A 17975-nucleotide genomic window follows, 5' to 3' on the forward strand; every position below is an offset into this window, starting at 1 on the left:
ATTTCAATTCTAAGTTTTAAATCTTCAATCCTAACCTTAACTCAATCCGACTTTCAATATCATCTATCAACCTTAATCCTAATTCAAACTAAATTCGTTCAACTCTAATCCAACTGGAAATTGAGTTGGGCCCAATCCAACCTCCTTCCCATCCCTTAAAATCTCATAAAACTATTTAATCTCAAATCTTAACACACTTTTATTAGTATTTGTTTATTGATTTTTTTAGTACAAAATCATAAAAATAAGTGTTTAAAATGACTATAATTTACTATGAATTATGACTTATGATAGATCTTTTATAGGTGCCAAACATTAGAGAGGAGATGATGAATAAAACATTCAAAAAACATAAAATATGTTATTAAGGTTTTAGTCTTTTCATTTAGGATTAAGTAAAGTGATTATCTTTAAAAAAAAAAAGGCATGATAGCATGTAGTGAGGGCTATACAACTATCGTAAATCTAAAAAAAATCAATGTATGATATATAATATATAACATATATTTATATATGACATATACTATAGAGTCGGATTCGGGTTAGGTCGGGTTGCCCAAGGGGTCAACCCTAACCCGACTCGAAATAAAGTCGGGTTCATGAATTTTAACCCTAACCCTAACCCGAGCATCAACCCAACCCAACCCAACCCGAGTTTTTCGGGTTGAAATGATTTTTTGTCAATTATTTGGTTGGAAAAATATTTAATAATTTTCACTAATTTTCAATAAAATTGCGTAATAAATTTTGCTATTTTGCAAATTGTTAATTTATTGTTTGGAAATATATTCAATAATTTTCAATGTATTAACAAAATGAATTATCTTTTTAATTGTCAATTTAATAATTTATTTAATAAACTAATAATTAAAAAAAAAAAGGATTTTCCCATGCATAGAAGGGTCCCCACTAGTATACTATAAAAACAAAGCCTTGCCTCAATTATATAGTATTTGAGTACATTAATTCAATTAGGGTAAATTGTCGAAACCTCCGAAGTTTGGTAATTGCAATCACCTCTGTTGAACATTCTAACACAGTTGTAAATACATCCCCTTTGTTAGAATCTTCTAACAAGAGACACAAAAATGTCCAAAATATCCATGTAGTTACTATTGAGGCTAGTTTCTACACAAGAAAACAATAAAAACTTTAAAGTTACATCTTTACATTTTGAGCAATTGATATAAAGGAAAAATTAAAAAAAAAAAAATCAACTTCATAAAAGAGATTGGAAGGGTTTGGGCTAGTGATTCATATGAAGAAAAATTTTGAAAAAATAAGAATTTTGGTCAAAAGTAACTGCATGGATATTTTGGACATTTTCATGATTTTTTTTTTAGATTCTAACAAAGGGGTCTACTCACAACTATAATGAAAAGTTCAAGGGAGGCGATTGCAATTACCAAACTACCAAACTTCAAGGGAGGTTTCAGCATCAATCAAAATTTTCAATGGAGATTTCAACAATTTACCCATTTATTATATATACTAAGGCAGGAAGGTTCTTTATTAAGAAGATGTGGCTTTTCCTAAGATCCACATGTGAATTTTTATTTCGCGTGCGAAAATCTCTTTTAGTAGGATGAAGTATCCGCACATGAAGTTTTTTGTCACGTGAAATCTCTTGTTATGGGTTGTCTTCTCCGGCTCTCGTCCATGGCTACCTCCTGGGCGATCTTCTACAAGGCAAATTCTCTCCACACTTGTGTTGCAAATTCAATGGTGCCCATTGACGGTAAATGGTAGAAATTGGTTTCGCTCTAAGAGCCTTTGAAACTAAGAGGGCGATAGCCTAAAAACATCACTTTTTAACTAGTAAATCCCTATTCTGTTTCTTCCCGTTCATAGTCCGTCAATTTGCTATCTACTTTTTTTGGGTAGAAATATCAAATATCTCTCTGTTATTTTTATAGAAACAAATATCTCTATCTATTCAATTCTTGGTAGTTTGGAGAATGAACTGATGAGCTTCACATTTGCTCCCTCCTTTCTCCTATCTCGGTTTCCTCTATAAACTGTTATTATCAATAGAAACTTTGATGGCTTTCTCTTGCTTGGCAGGAGGAGAAGGTTTAATGCATCAAGCATCTCTAGAGCTCAACGTAGGGAGAATCACAAAATCAAGCAAATTATAACCAAGTTTAAAAAATAGTGGAAAAATATTTTTCTCCCTCTGTGTGAATCTGTTAGGAAACAATTTAGTAGAGTTTAAACCAAAGAATAAGCACACAAGAATACAACCAAATTTACGTGGAAAAACCTTCTTGGTGTGGGAAATAAAAAAAACCACGGTCACTCAAAAACTTTCACCATCAAGAAAGTGGTTGTACAATGGTTCTCTCTAGATAAAACTAGAGGCATATAATCAGCAAATTATCAAGAAAATATGTTTCTTAGAAACTAACAAATATATCAAGATAATGGAGAAATCTCACCCAAAACGGAGGTACTGTTCGCGGACTCAGATCTCACAAACCAATGAGCCAAACCAGATCTCCACCGTTCAGATTGAAGAACCTTAAGTAGAGAACATGCCTGCAAAGTTTCAGCTCAATCAGACCACAAAAGACCTTCGATCAGAGTACAAAATGAAAAACTGTACAGCCTGAAATTTCAAGAATCCGCTCATTTTCTCTTCATTTTTCTTCACTTCTCCCAATCTTTTTGGCAACTAACACCACTAAAAAGGTTATTTACTTTTCCTATTTTCATTTAAACAAAAATACCCTCATTGATGGACTAAACAATACCATATGACTTATTGTACCATCTTCCACATAAGAGGGAAACCCAACACTCAACAGGTTATACCTTTTTTCTTTTCGAACTAAACCATTTTCTATCTCTATATTGCCCCAAACTCTCTCCCTCTCCTGGGCCTCGTTTATTATTTTATAGTTTTATTACACTATGGTATGATCAAAAGCGTATCTTCTTGTTTTTCTTATAGCGGTAGACAGTAATAGAGGTCGTCCTTGCATTTCTCAGTCTCAGCTGGATTCTCGCGTCCTCCTTGGCATTTTCGAGCAAGAGCTTCAGCAGCTCGCTATAGACTTTGGCCAGGTAAAGCGGAAGGGTAATGTCACTAGTTTATATATATCTATTTATTTTTACAAATGATTTTTGAAATTCGTCTTTGAAATTTAAATTGTTCATCATCAAAGCTATCGAGGAAAGCAACTTTATCTTTTTCTTTACAAGACTAAGGCCAAAGAAATTCAGGATTTCAGTCACCGTGAATTGCTTTCTCTTTCTTTCCTTTTGACCTTCCTTTTGCCCTTCCCTCTTCCTTGTTCGAGTATGTTCACCGTTTGCCTTTTTGACAAACTGGAGCCACACCAAGACAAGTGGATCTCCAATTAGACCGACTTATGTCATTTTATGAGATGGGATTCGCCTTTTCCTTCTCCTTGCTTAACAACTTACATTCTTTGTCTCTAACTCCCAACTTGTCCTCTCTCAACTCCCTGAATCCCTGGTTCGTAAATTTTCTTATTATTTAATAATCATATATTTTGCATGTTTACAGCTGGTTACTTATGTGTTGTTTTAATTTGATTTCTGTATGTTTTATTTCACAGTTGTCGTGCTATTCTTAGTAACGTTTTGCAAATCTGCCATTTGTGTTCAGGTAACGTTTTGCTATTCTTGTAAATATGGAAGTGATGTTATTATGTTTTTGTGTTCAGGTATGCTTTCTTTTCTTTTACAATTACTTTTGTTTTTTGCTTTTTTTTTTTTTTTATTTTGCTATGCAGAATTTGATTTTGCACAATGTCCTCACTCTCGGGGTTTTATTTCTTTGGATATTGTTTCATGCAAAGATGATTTACTTGTGCTAGATTTTATTTGTGATAATAGTAACCAATTGATAGCATTATAAAAGTTTGATCCTTAGAGGGATTGTGGGAGTTTGATTTTGGAGCTGTTTCCTGCTTTTAGTGAAGAGGATATTGCTAAGAATGTTTCTTGGTATATCCTCTTGGCACCTCACTTTTACTTGGATAAAACTCATAGAGATATTCTTGCTTCTTCCATTAAGCTAAATCTTGCAAAAATTAAGTGTTTATCATCTGTACAGAACCATGATAAACAAGTTGGTAGTCCCTTTCTAGTCACAAATTATTCCAGTTCTGGTCCACCACCACTTCTAGGCTTTGAGTTGCAGTTACTCATTACAGCTTTCAATAAATTATTAAACCCTATTGGCCCAAAAAAATAGTATTCTTCTACTGCCATCCCTTATCACCCTGCATATCAGATTCGCCCGGATTACTCAAAGTACATCCATCAACATTTAATTGAGACACCTTTGATCAGCTCGTTCAGCTCAATGAACTATTCTTATTTTAATGAGCTCTAAACAGCATGCTTTATTTCGTGGAAATCAACCATGTTTTCCTTTGATAGGAAAGTCCTAGGAAAAGAACAGAGATCTTTGCTTGGTATATTATTTTATTTTTTTGCTTTCTATACACACTTAAGCATAGAACTGGTAGGGCCATTTTTAGTTTTTTTTACTTTAGAGTAAAACTTTCAGTTTAAAATTTTGATTTAATAGGGTCTTTCACAAGATTTCTCTTAGTCGCTAATCCTTTTTGTATGATTCACCAAAAAAATAGAAAAAGATCTGGTATCTCAACAGCCCTACTTATATGCTTCCATGTGTTCAATCCTGCATTCAACCAAACTACCACAGTCAATCATTAACCATCTGGCAGCTTATTCTTTGGGTTATGTCATATGTGGTTGCTTGGATTTAGGTTTCCCACTGCCCAGGCTTAATCTAAACCTATATGCATATATTGCTCATTTCAACCTGTAGTTTTGGTTCATTTAGCATGTATTCAACAGTTTTCAGAAACTTTGTTTTGAACTTTATACTTGATTACATAACCGTCCAAATTTATTTGATCTAGTGAGTTTTAACTGGAAGTGTTTTTGCTTCGTAAGTCTTAAATCTTTTTCTATGGATGTTCTTTTCTTCTGTACCATGCAGCTTGAAGCAGTCACAAGGAGAATCCTGTGGATCAAATCTACGGACCCAAAAGCAAAAGTCCTTGTGTTCTCCAGTTGGAATGATATTCTAGATGTATTGGAACTCGGAACATGCTTTGGTTTCTAATGGCATCAGTTATATCTGGATGAAGGGAGGCAGGTATGAGTATTGCCCAAACAGTTTATTCTGAATCTGTACTTTGATAACCACTTATTCAAGGCATATTTTCCTCGTCTACTTAAATAGAGAGTTGTGGTGCATGTGGGCATTCCATTTTTTAATGGGCATCAGAATTGGAAAGACAAATGTACCAATACTTCTAAGAATAAGTTTTATTATTGATAAAAAAAAAAAAAAAAACTTCTAAGAATAAAAAGATGCATTCCATTATATGGAAGCAGGTTTAACCATTTCATGGTACTAATACCGTGAAATTAATATCTTTTGTTACCATATGATTGGTGTTAAAATAATTACATGCAGATAAGCATATCTTTGGCTTCTGATTGACATGTATTAGTAGAAATTCCAGCTCTTTCAGAATTTTGTTTGCACAGACTTTATGAGCTAGAGTCATATATTTATAGGCTGACCAGATGCGAGAGTTCTACAAGAAGAATGGAGTGTATCCCTTTCTCTAAAAAATATTTTTCATGGAAAATCTATTGAAGATAAATTTTATTGGGATTCACAAATAGCCCATTTAATACATGATTATTATCATTGTTGCTATGTTCATTCTAAAAATCATTTTTTTCATGGAAAATCTATTAAAGATAAATTTTGTTGGGATTCACAAATAGCCCATCTAATACATGGTCATTATCATTATTGCTATGTTCATAATTGGATCCATTTGCTGGTTTTTCTTATTCAAAATTAAGTAGGCTGGTTAGTGAATTCAAGTAGCAGTAGGAAAATTTTCTCTTTGAAAAACTTTGTACGCTGCTATTAAAGATGAGTCCTACATGCACATATGCTCCTAGCATTAATAAGAAAATTTGACTTAATGACTATCCATTAAAAATATAAAAAACATACAAATATACAAGCCCGCGCTCAGCACGGGTAACTCCGCCAGTTCTATTAATCACGATTCCACTTTGTTGAGTGTCATATCAATTGTTAATATATGAGCCCTAAAATCATTCCTCATTAACTCTTTCAAATCCTTTAATTTGCAAAAAAGGCTACCTTTTTTTTTGATTTTGATTCAAACTGATATTATATAAACGAACTACACTCCAGAAAGAGTCTGGCACCTACGCCAATGTGGGGGACCAGAAATATCCTCTCTCATAAGCATGAGCACTTGTAATGGAGGATGACTTAGATAATATCAGCATAGCTATTAAGCTTCCCTATAGCAATGTCTTAATTCTACGTTCTGTACCCTATCCAAAAGACTTAAAATAATAAAAAAGAGATTCTTGCAATATTTCCTTTTTTGGAGGGTCATGATTGTAGACTTCGAATCTGGTTGAATGATCAGATTACTAAATCCCCTACCAAGAGCCTGTTGAAGACCTTCATGGACTGCGCACAGTTCTGCCATATCATTGATGGGCCAACTTGTTCTAACCCATGCAATTAAACAGAATAGGAATATCGCTTAATCCAACATTACCCAAAGTAAAGGCTATATTTGTAATAGAAAAGTAAAGGTAGGTTATATTTGCAGTTTTTCAATGTCATTATGTAAAATATTTCATTTTGAATATTTAACCGTGCCTTTTGATAACCAAACTTTTGATCCAACAAGCATCTTAACCCTACTGCAATATCTTACTTAATAGAAGTACTAGTGTTACGGCTGATTTGATCCCTATTGATAACCACTCTAACCACGAAGTTTAGGTTACACCAGAGACCAACTCAATAAAGGTTAACGTTGATAGAGGCATAGAGCTGTCGGAACTAACTCAGCAGGGGTAGGCATTGTGACTCAAGTGGCTCACACTTTGGTTTGATTTGCTGCGACTTCTTCCCGAATCTGTACCTGGGTAATTTGCTCGGACTTCATTGTTCATCCAATAGCTGCTGATATTTGAATGAGATGAACGACTTTAGCATCTTCAAAATATATATATATATATATATATATATATATATATATATTTAACTTAATAAAAGGCTATATTTCAAATTTCCAATGCTGACTTGTCATTCGTCTTAAAAGTTACGGTTCATTTTAAATATGTCATTTGTGTATAGGTTTAATGTGATATATTAAAACATTTTTGTGAATCCAAATTGCCAAGACAAATTGTTTCTTTGAATTTTTTTTGCTAGATATTAAGTTTAGTGTATTGTGATAGCTAAACTTGAAATGAAGAAGATATGGATATTTAAAAATTCTCATGTATGTGATGTGCACTGGGGCCATTTTTTAACATCATGATGGAATGTTAAGGGAAGTGCTTATTTGCTTAAATTGTGATAGTTTGGGGGGAAACTGTCAAAATGGAAACCGGATCTGTTACTCACAGAGGGTGCCTCACACCAATCTTACATGCACATCCTACCACGCATTGGAAACATTTCCCATATTTATAAATTATTATTTATGGAAGATGTTCTCAATGCATGGTGGATGTGCCTGTGAGGCACCGATGCACGAGGAACAGATCCCGTTCTGTCAAAATGAAGTTTTGTTAAGACTGAAACGCCCCCTCCCCAGTTCCTCAATGGAGCATGCCATCTAAACGAGATCTTGACCTGAACCCAATCCAATCGGGTCGGGTCAAATGCAGGCTTACCATTTAATCCGACCCCGACCCATTAACAACAACATAGACACCTTAGATAATTGCATATATACATATGTATGAGCAAATGGATTAATTGATTTCAGATAGCATTCTTATGAGCCGTTAGATGGGCCCTTTATGGTTTTGAAAATCGGACTGGATGGTTGGAATAATTGATCTCGGAATGGACAGGCAACTGGTTCCATTTCACTTTAAAATCACTTTTTGACCAAAAAAAATAACCATTAATTTGATCATCAACCCATTGACATGAGCGGTCAAACTATTGATTTAAACAGTGGTTTTGCCCGTTATTTATTTTTTAAGTCAGAATAGGCCATCCATTCAAACTAGACAACTGGGCCATTCAACTCGATCTAGAACTGCTCCTGATGGAGCGCAATTCGGCTGTCTTAGCTGTCAACGATTTTGCTTCTAACTGGAGCAACGGGGAGCCTGAAACAGAGAGGATGAAGGAACTCCGGGGGGAACTCGGTGAGATAACTTCGAAGCTCAAGTTAGTATTCTCTCAAAGGCAAAGTAAAGACCATATGGCGTAAAGTTCACATACCTTGTTGTTGGGGGTAGGGGCCTTTTATAACCACTTTGCACACTCACTCCGAGGCCACTATCAGGTCGGGTATGATTATCTCTGTTTCTGCTAGTTCGGGTGTCATCATTTCTGTTGGAACAGAACCGCCACTGTTCTTTATCGAAGCCGTCTCTATAACTAGACATGACGGTGTCAGGTGGCAGTGGCAGGCGGCCGTTTGAAGTGTGGCCGTCAAGCGTCAGATCCCAAGTCAGTCAGGTGCGCCACCCCTGGGTACGAACTTCCTCGGTGTCAGGCATGGTACGGTTTGTTCAGTTTGGCGTCTTGGAGGCGAAGTGCTGGAGTGGTGAGCGATGTGAAGTCTTGAGTTCGGAGGTATGTCCTGTATTGCCATAGTGCATGCCAGTTCGGTGAGGTGAGTCCCGAACTGCTATAAGGCAGACCCGTTCGGTGAGGTGTGTCCCGAATTGCTATAAGGTAGGCCAGTTCGGTGAGGTGTCCCGAACTGCTACAAGGCAGGCTAGTTCGGCAAGGTGTGTTCTGAACTGCCATAGGGCAGGCCAGTTCGGTGAAGTGTGTTCCGAACTGCTATAGGGCAAGCCAGTCCGGGTTTGACTTAGGGCTCAAGGGAGAGTTTGGGTTCCCAGTAGTGAGTTCGAGCTGCTGGTAGGGAGTTTGGACCGCTGGTTTCTCCCTTTGGTGCTTGCGCCTTAGACGTGTTGTTGTGCCGAGCTGTTGCCTTTGCCACGTGTTGCGTGATTACGAGGTCGGGCCAAATCTTCCTTCATCAATTGCCCACCACTCCTCATGCTAAGGGTCCTGCCCTGGCGCGTGGAGTTTTGCGAGGTGGTAGGTGGATTTGTCTTGTACTTCGGATCTTGATAGCGTGAGGTGCGTTGTTAGGGTTCTTTGGTTTTCTCGAGCGTCCAAAAGGCGGGAGACGCGCCTACCTGCTTACAAATGCTGATAGACGTGGCGGCGCACACTTATTTCAAATTTCAAAAAAGCGTGCCGCTGAGAGACGTGACAACGGGTCTTTTGATTTTGAAAAAGGCGCGTCACTACCATTTGAAAGGCGAGGAGACGTGCGTTGGCAGTTGTCAGTTACAGAAAGACGTGCGCGGCGCATCGCCAGTTTCAGAAAGACGTGTGCCGATGTTTCATCAATTTCAGAAAGACGTGTGCCAATCACGTCGCGGTCTCAGGGAACGTGCGGTCAACGCGAATGCGGGCAGTTAGATTGGCTCTGATCTGCACTGTTGATTCTCGGTTACTGTGGGTATAAATAGTAGGGGACCCCAGTCGATTTGTCACTTCTGCGTTTTGCTTCTTGAGCTCGCGTCCAACTTTTCAGCTCGCATCCATGTTTTTCAATTCGCGTCTAGGCTTGTTATTTCACCTTCAAGGTTTTTTGCTTGTTCCAGCTTTCGGAGCCTTCAAAACTTTTTTCAGGTGAGTACTTTCCTTAATCCTCCTTTTCTTCTCAATGTCTAGCTTGGATAGCTCAAACGATTCTTCAAGTAGGTCTGACGTAGGTTCTACAAACCGAGTCACATCCCCCGATGGCCTTAGTGATCATAAGGTGGAACTTGAGGACGACTTTGAACCCGTAGGCCGAGTCGCTTCGGGCAATTTGGCATCTACCTCTCGTTGAGGTCGGATGCTAGATAGGTTTGGTCTTTCAACCATGACGCCCGAGGGGCTCCAATCTCTTATCATCTCTTACAATTTGCCTGGGGGGTACGCCTATTTCATTCCTTTGGGTAGCTTTCCTTAGGAACACGGTCCTGATGAGATCGTGATATTTCGGGAGCAGCTCACTGCGGGGCTGCGATTGCCTTTCCACCCCTTCTTGTTGAGGTCATAAACCACTTCGGCATTACCGTTGGCCAGTTTCATCTGAACTCTATTCGGAACTTGGTGGGGACAGTCTCCATTTTTTGTGAATAGGCTTCCCTTTAGACTTGGAGATATTTTCCTCCATTTTAATGCTCAAGAAACAAGCGGGTTCTCTTCCCGGGGGTAGGCAGGCGTATTACCTGCCTCATCGCCTGGGTTTTAAGCTCCTGCACGAACTTCCCAACAAGGTCCCAGCGTGGAAGCGGGACTACTTTGGGGTGCAAAGTGCACAAGGGTGGCATTTTTCAGACCACCCCTAATTCTGGTGTCACTCTCTATAAAGAGACGGTGAAGGGCCTCTGACAATTGGCACAACTAGGGCTAAAATGCCATCAGTACCTAATGGAGGCCAAACTTATTGCGGCCGGCCTGAGTTTGGGTAGGTTCATTGCTCAGAGGTTTGGTTGTTCGCTTTGTTCTTTCATTTTTTTCTGATGCCGAACTCTTTTTCGCAGGTGTGGTGGACTCAGAGATGACTCGCGAAGGGCGCCTATTCCAATGCATGAAGAGGAGGAAGCGGGTTGCCAAGCGAACTCGTACCGAGCTACCCCATGACGTAGAGCCTCAAGTTCCAGACTACACGTCAGAGGATCCGCCCAGGGAGCCCGAGGTGGCTCCTTCAGTGCAGGAAGCGGCAGGGGCCCCTTACGCCGAAACAACTCACACGAGTGCTCCTGCCTACTCTAGTGCTCCTGCTTACTCTGGGTCCGCTCATACGCGAGCTGGGCCCTCGGGCTCGGGAGCTCAAGTGGAGTTCAGGAGTGTGCTGATGCCGAACTACGCTCTTTAGAAGAGTAGGGAGGCCACTTTCCCCGAGGAGATCACGGCGTGGACCGATCTTCCCTTAAACCAGATCGCCTATAGTGCCGCAACTCATGCTATGGTGGTGAGTCAAAATTTCTTGTCGGTCTTCTTTGTTTTTATTCTTCTTGTTGTTGTTCTCTTGATCACTTGTTCCTTTTGGTAGGTGAATTCTTCTATTCATGCCTTAGCGGCCCAGGTGGAGAGGAGCTCGAGGCAGGTGCGAGCTACCGAAGAGGCTTTTCGTGCCGCCGAGACGACTACCCGAGCTGCTAAGGCAGCTGCTCATGCTGCTGAGGAGGCTGCTCGCGTTGCTATGGCCAGGCAGGCGAGGTCTTAGAGGGATGTCGAGGCCATGGGGTGGTTGTGAAGCATATGGCAGACCTGAGGCTGGATCTGCAGTATCAGGTCGAATACTTTTAGAAGGACATCAGGGATAAAACGCAGATCTTTTTCCAAGGCATCGAAAATGCTAAGAAGAAGGTTGTTGATGACTACATCGCCTCGCCGCACTTTGACGACCTGATGGTGGATTCTTATAGAAGGGGATTCAAACTGAGCTGGTGGATGATCCGGAACACGTACCCTGAGCTTGATATAATTGCAATATCCACTTCGCGTATAACTCAGGAGATGGCCAACGCTATTGATGGCGAGCCAGATTTCGAGGGCGAGGCAGGACCTTCGGGTGTCGTTGAAGTGCCTTCTAATGAGGAAGAAGTAGCTCTGGGCTTGTAATTTTTTTTTTTAATGTACTATTCCTTTTCTTGCAATGGAATAGACAATCTTTTTGGTTAAGTGTTGTTCTTTTTCCCAAACTGATATTTTGCCAAACTGATAATATGCCCTATCTGTTTCGGTGTTTAATACTTAGTCTCTGCTTCGCCTTAGTCTTTTGACTGACTTTTCTTTGCTTGCCTATGTCGAGGTTCCTCTTGTTAGCTCGGCATCCTGGCCCTTAGGCTCTTGTAGCGATTTCGTCAACTTTGCTTGGCGGTTTATAGGTAGTATCGCCTTAAGTTAACGATGTTCCATGCTCGAGGTACTTGTTTGCCTTCTAAGGTTTCGAGCTCGTATGCCCCCTCAAGCACTCTCTTTACTCTATAGGGCCTTTCCCAATTTGGTCCAAGTTTGTCCACGTCGGGTTCGGGTACCATAATCTTACGGAGAACCAGGTTGCCGACTCGGAAGCTTCACTTCTTTACTTTGGCATTGTAGTACCGAGCTACCTACTGTTGATAGGCCACTGTCCGGATGTGCGCGAGGTCTCTTACCTCGTCCAGTAGGTCGAGGTTGGTACGTAACTCGTCTCCGTTTGTCTGATCGTCATATGTTTCTAGTCGTAGAGTAGGTAATTCGATTTCCGCTGGGATTACCGCTTTAATATCGTAGGTGAGGTTGAAGGGGGTCTCTCCCATGACAGTTTCTTCTGTAGTCCGATGAGCCCATAAAACACTTGGTAGCTCATCCGCCCACAACCCCTTAGCTCGGTCTATACGTACTTTCAGTCCGCGCAGGATGGCTCTGTTCATTACTTCTGTCTGATTGTTTGCCTGCGTGTGCACGACCTATGTGAAGTTCTGACGAATTCCCATATTCTGGCACCATTCTTGGAACTTTATATCCTCGAACTGCTTGTCGTTGTCGGAGATCAGTACCCGAGGTAACCCGAAGCGACATACTATGTTCTTCCAAAAGAAGTTCTGTTTGTTTCGGGCTGTAACTGTTGCCAGAGGTTCAGCTTCTATCCACTTTGTGAAGTAATCTACTGCCACTACTAGGAACTTTCTCCCACCTGTTGCTGGCGGGAATGGCCTAGGAGGTCGATGCCCCATTGCGCAAAAGGGCATGGGCTGGTGAGGTATTTGAGGTCGGAGGCAGGCTGATGGTAAATGTTGGCATGTCGCATTTTCTGACGAGTTCGACGGCTTCTGCCTTCATCGTTGGCCAATAGTATCCTTGTCGAAGTGCTTTTTGGGCGAGGGTTTTGCCCCCAGGTTTCCGCCACACAGACCTTCATGAGTGTCGCGGAGTACTAGCTCGGCTTCGGCAAGTTGCAAGCAACGCAAGTAGGGAAGCGTGTAGGATCGTCGGTACAACCATTCGTCTATCATGACGTATTTGGCTGTTTGGCGCTGCACCTTCTTGGCTGCATTGTGGTCCATAGGGAGGATTCCATCTAGCAAGAAGCTAGCGAGTGGGTCGATCCAACTCGACTCTGCTTCGAGGATGGGAGCGACCTCCTCTGCCCCACCGAGAATGCTAGGCCGAGGTAAGTCCTCTATGTACATGGTTCTCATGGTGTTGTGACTCGTGCTGGCTAATCGCGACAAGGCGTCGGCCTTAGTGTTCTTTGACCTCGGGATTTTCTTGATGAAGTATGACTAGAAGTTGAGCAGAGCCTCTTTTACTTTCGCCAAGTATGCGATCATGGAGAGCTCGTGTGCTTCGTACTCGCCCGTAACTTGGTTGACCACGAGCTGGGAATCACTGCAGATGACTATGTGCTTTGCTCTTACCTTTTTTACTAGGTTCAGCCCAGCTATCAGTGCCTCGTACTCTGCCTCGTTGTTGGATGCCGCGAACTCAAAGCGTAGTGCGTATTCCAATTTTGTGCCACCCAGGTCGCATAAGACTATTCCATCCCCGCTGCCCTACTGGTTCGAGGAGCCATCTACGTGAATGATCCAGGGCTCCTCATCCCAGTTCGCGCTTGGCCTAACCAGGAGAGATGCCACACTGGCTGCTACTTTACGGGGTTCAGACTCTATTGGCTTGGGAGCTCTGGGTTCACCTGAACTGGGGATCTCGGGCACAACCAGTCCAGGGGCTTCAAGGCTAAATGTGCACTCGGTGATAAAATCTGCTAAGGCTTGGGCCTTAATGGCAGTCTGTGGCTTGTACTGAATGTCGTACTCGCTGAGCTCGATAGCCCACTTCGTCAGTCGACCTGAAACCTTGGGCTTGAGTAAGACTTGCCTCATAGTTTTGTTAGTCAAGACGACGACGGGGTGAGCCTGAAAATATGGGCGGAGTTTCCTAGCTGAAATCACCAATGCGTACGCTAGTTTTTCTATATGCGGGTATCTCGTCTCTGCTCCCTGTAGAATTTTACTAACATAATAGACGGGCCGCTGGACCCGATCTACTTCCTTTATTAGTACCGAACTGACCACCTCGTCGCTCGCCGAGAGGTACAGTTCTACGACCTCACCCTCCTCGGGTCTGGCTAAGGTTGGCACAGTGGCGAGGTAGGTCTTTAGCTCATCGAACACGAGCTAGCAATCTCGGGTCCATTCGAACCCTTTGCCTTTGATTGCCTTAAAGAAAGGCAGGCAGCGATCTGCCGATTTGGACATGAAGTGGCTCAAAGCGGCTACGCGGCCGTTTAGCCTCTAAACCTCTTTTACTTTTCGAGGTGGTCTCATATATCTAGGGTGGCCTTTATCTTGTTCGGGTTGGCCTCGATATCGCACCGGTTGACAATGTACCCTAGAAACTTACTCGATGTGTCACCGAAGACACACTTGTTTGGGTTAAGTCTCATTCTATATTGATGCAGATTTTGGAAGACATAATCTAAGTCTTTTATTAATTCCTGCGTGAACTGTGTTTTGACGACCATGTCGTCTACATAACATTCTATTTTCGTGCCAATTAAGGGCCGAAAAAGCTTATTTACAAGTCTTTGGAATGTTGCCCCAGCATTCTTTAGTCCAAAGGGCATGACTTTGTAACAGTACAGGCCGAACTCGGTTATGAAACTGGTTTTTTCCTTATAGGACTGGTCAATCTTGATTTGGTTGTAGCCTGAGTAGGCATCCAAGAAGCTTAGCAACTCATGTCCCGAGGTTGCGTTCACTAGGCGGTCAATTCGGGGTAGGGGGAAGCAGTCTTTTGGGCAAGCTCGGTTCAGGTCGGTATAGTCGACGCACATGCGCCACTTGCCGTTTGTTTTTTTCACCAGCACTAGGTTGGCTACCCAACTCAGGTAATGAACTTCCCTTATGAAGTCCGCTGCGATGAGCTTTTCGACTTCTTCGTCGATCGCCCTCCAACGCTCCGGGGCTAGGTCGCGTTTCTTCTGTCTAATGGGACTGACTACATGGTCAGCGTTAAGTTTTTGAGTTATAAGGCTAGGGTCAATACCGGACATATCGGTCGTGGACCATGCAAAAATATCTAAATTTTTAATCTAAAAACTCACCAGTTCAGTTTGTAGAGGCTCCTTGATGGAAGCACCGATCTGTAGTGTTCATGCCAGAACTGTAGCCGAGGTTGGAATCACGACCGTTTCCTTAGTGCGCGAAGCTCGTTCCTCGCCCTGCTCCGTAGGCCGCTCTAGTTCGAGGACTTCGGCTGCCTTGGTTTTTCCCTTTCGGGTGGCAACATAACATTTGCGGGACTCAAACTGGTTGCCCCACGCTACCCCCACACCGAAGTCCGTGGGGAACTTCATTGCCATATAGTAGGTGGAGACCACTGCCCGCGGAATATGCGTGATTGACCGCCCTATTATGGCATTGTAAGGGGAGGGGGTTGTGACCACTAGGAAATCGTGGTTGAGTCTTACTGCGCAAGGCCATGTGCTAACTTCCACATGTACTGTTATCTTCCCCAGGGGCCTGACTTCCTCTCCGCTGAAGCCCACTAGAGGAGGGTTTGCGGGCTTCAACTCGCTTCTCTGCAACTGTAGTTGGTCGAACGCCGATTAGAAGAGGATGTCTGCCGAACTGCCTGAATCTACAAGCACACACCGGACCTTGAAGTCACTGATCCTTAGTTTTATGACGAACGCGTCATCGTGGGGATAGTGGACACCTCGCGTGTCATTTTCCATGAAAAAGATTGGTTCTTCCATCTTCGGCCTCTTTGGAGGGTTCTGTTCTTCTCAGGTTGCCTCGCAAACTGACGTCCGTGATGCTGCCGAAGTGCAACCTACTACCACCGAACCACCCATTATCACATGGATGGTTCCCCGAACTGGCCTCTCTTCTGGGGAGGTCGCTGTAAGGCTTCGGCCGGTCAGCTACTGGACTCAGGGGCATCCTTTCCGTGCTCCCCTTGCCGACCTGCTTTATTATTATTATCATTATGTACAAAATTTCTCAAGTATCTGCGACGAATGAGTCACTCTATCTCGTCCCGGAGATTATTACATTGTTCGGTACTATGACCGCGATCTTTATGAAAACTACAATATAGATTTTTATTTCTTTTTTTTAGATTACTCTTTAGGCGGGGTGGCCACTTTATGTAGGGGGCGTCCTTGATTGTCATCAAGATCTCGGTCCGCCTTGTGTTCAACGACGTGTAATCCGTCCGAACTACTAAGGGAGCTTGGGACGGCTGGTTTGGTTTCGCCTCTCGGACCTGGCTTCTTCTGTCACCTGGGTTGGAGGGCTCACCTTCTCTTTTTCTTTTCTCGACCCCACCTTCGGTTCTTTGGTTGATTTCTTCCTCTGTTCTCATGAACTTGTTCGCGAGCTTGAGGAAATCGGCCATGGTTGCTGGCTGGTTGGCCACCATGTGCCATTTGAACTCCTTGTGCGTTACCCCTCTTTTGGCCGCCGCGAGCTGTACCGCGGGGTCTAATCGCGGTATCTGTAAGCATGCTTCGTTAAACCGCTTGATGTAGCTCCGGATGGATTCTCCTTCCCTCTGGATTACCCCGAAGATACTTTCCTCGGTTCTGGGGCACCGCTTGCTGTCAACAAATTGTGCGGTGAAGATCTGCACGAACTAGGCCCAGCTTCTTATTGACCCGGGAGCTAGGTTCCGGTACCAGGTGCGAGCCACCCCCCTGAAGGTGGTGGTGAAGGCCACGCACATGCATGACTCACTGGCCCTAGCGAGGTGCATTTGTGACTAGAAAGTGTCGATGTGGTCGTTGGGGTCACAGGACCCATCATACTTGTCCAGAGATGGAGGCTTGAAGTCTCTAGGCATGGGGACTGTTAGAAGTTCTGATGCGAGGGGGGAAGGGACTGAGAGAATTGGGACATTTTTTACCTCGTCCGAGCTCATCTCTTCCTTGCCTCTGAGCTCGGGTAGGACACGGGTAGCAGTTCGGCGACTTCACCGGCGCCTTCGTTGAGCGGGCCTGGTGCTGGCGTTGCTGGCCTCCGTATTGCCGAGCTCGATGGGCCTGGAATGTTGGTTTGCTGCTAGGGCGCTAAACCGGTTTTTCGTAAGTGGGAACTCAGGCTTGGAGCGCCGAGGTGACTTTGTGGGCAAGGTTCCCAACCCACCTGCGAGCTGGGAGGCGGGGGTAATTTTTCTTTGCTTTCGGCCTGGGGATGAGGCCTGGCTGTTAGGGGGGTTCTGGAGTTGGGAAGCTTCTCGGTGAGGGCATCTACCTTGAGGGGAGGCCTTAACCGGCTTCGAAATAGGGTGCCACGGGGGAAGCAGTGACTGGTTTAGGGGTAGCTGAGGGAACTGCTACTGATAATGGTGTTGGGAGAGGTGGTGTAGTACCTGGTGTTGCTAGAGTTGGTGCTGCTGGAATTGTTGCATTTGGGCTTGCATTGCCCGCATGCATTGCATTAGGTCGTCTAGCTAATTCTAGCGGGTTGCCAGTGGGACAATAGTTGATTCAGCGAAGGTTGTTTCGATGGGGAGTGGAAGAGGGGTGTTCAACGAAGGAAGGTTCAAGGGCGCCACTGCTTGTGGCACATTCAAACTGGGGATCCCATCTACTGAAATAGGGATGGTGAACTACCCAATGCACACCACAGGAACTTGGAGTTGCTCTCCGGTGGTGATCATTTCTGTGCTACGTCCGACATTGTTGGAGGAAGCCATGGGTGTTGGAGTTTTTTGAAAGAAGAGTAGGTAAGAGAGATTTAGAGGGATGCTTTTAGAAGCGTTCCCACAGACGGCGCCAATTAATAAAGCGCAATCCGGCCAGTCTTAGCTATCAACGATTTTGCCTCTGACTGGAGCAACGGGGAGCCTGAAACAGAGAGGA

The 17975-nt window shown here is 43.1% G+C and overlaps 1 long non-coding RNA gene across 2 annotated transcripts; it reads left to right on the plus strand.

Annotated features, from left to right (window-relative positions):
* Positions 1-2766: 2766 nt before the first annotated feature.
* On the plus strand, positions 2767-5455 carry LOC148863884 (uncharacterized). Of its 2 annotated transcripts, XR_016109083.1 has the most exons (4): positions 2767-2807; positions 2954-3066; positions 3635-3692; positions 5003-5455. It is a non-coding gene; the product is annotated as an uncharacterized LOC148863884 (long non-coding RNA). The 2 variants fall into 2 exon arrangements; XR_016109082.1 differs by lacking the exon at positions 2767-2807 and having other exon boundaries at positions 2838-3066.
* Positions 5456-17975: the final 12520 nt, after the last annotated feature.

This window comes from Nelumbo lutea, chromosome 3, assembly GCF_056320005.1.
Source record: "Nelumbo lutea isolate HS-2025 chromosome 3, American lotus-T2T, whole genome shotgun sequence".
Classification (NCBI taxonomy): domain Eukaryota; kingdom Viridiplantae; phylum Streptophyta; class Magnoliopsida; order Proteales; family Nelumbonaceae; genus Nelumbo; species Nelumbo lutea.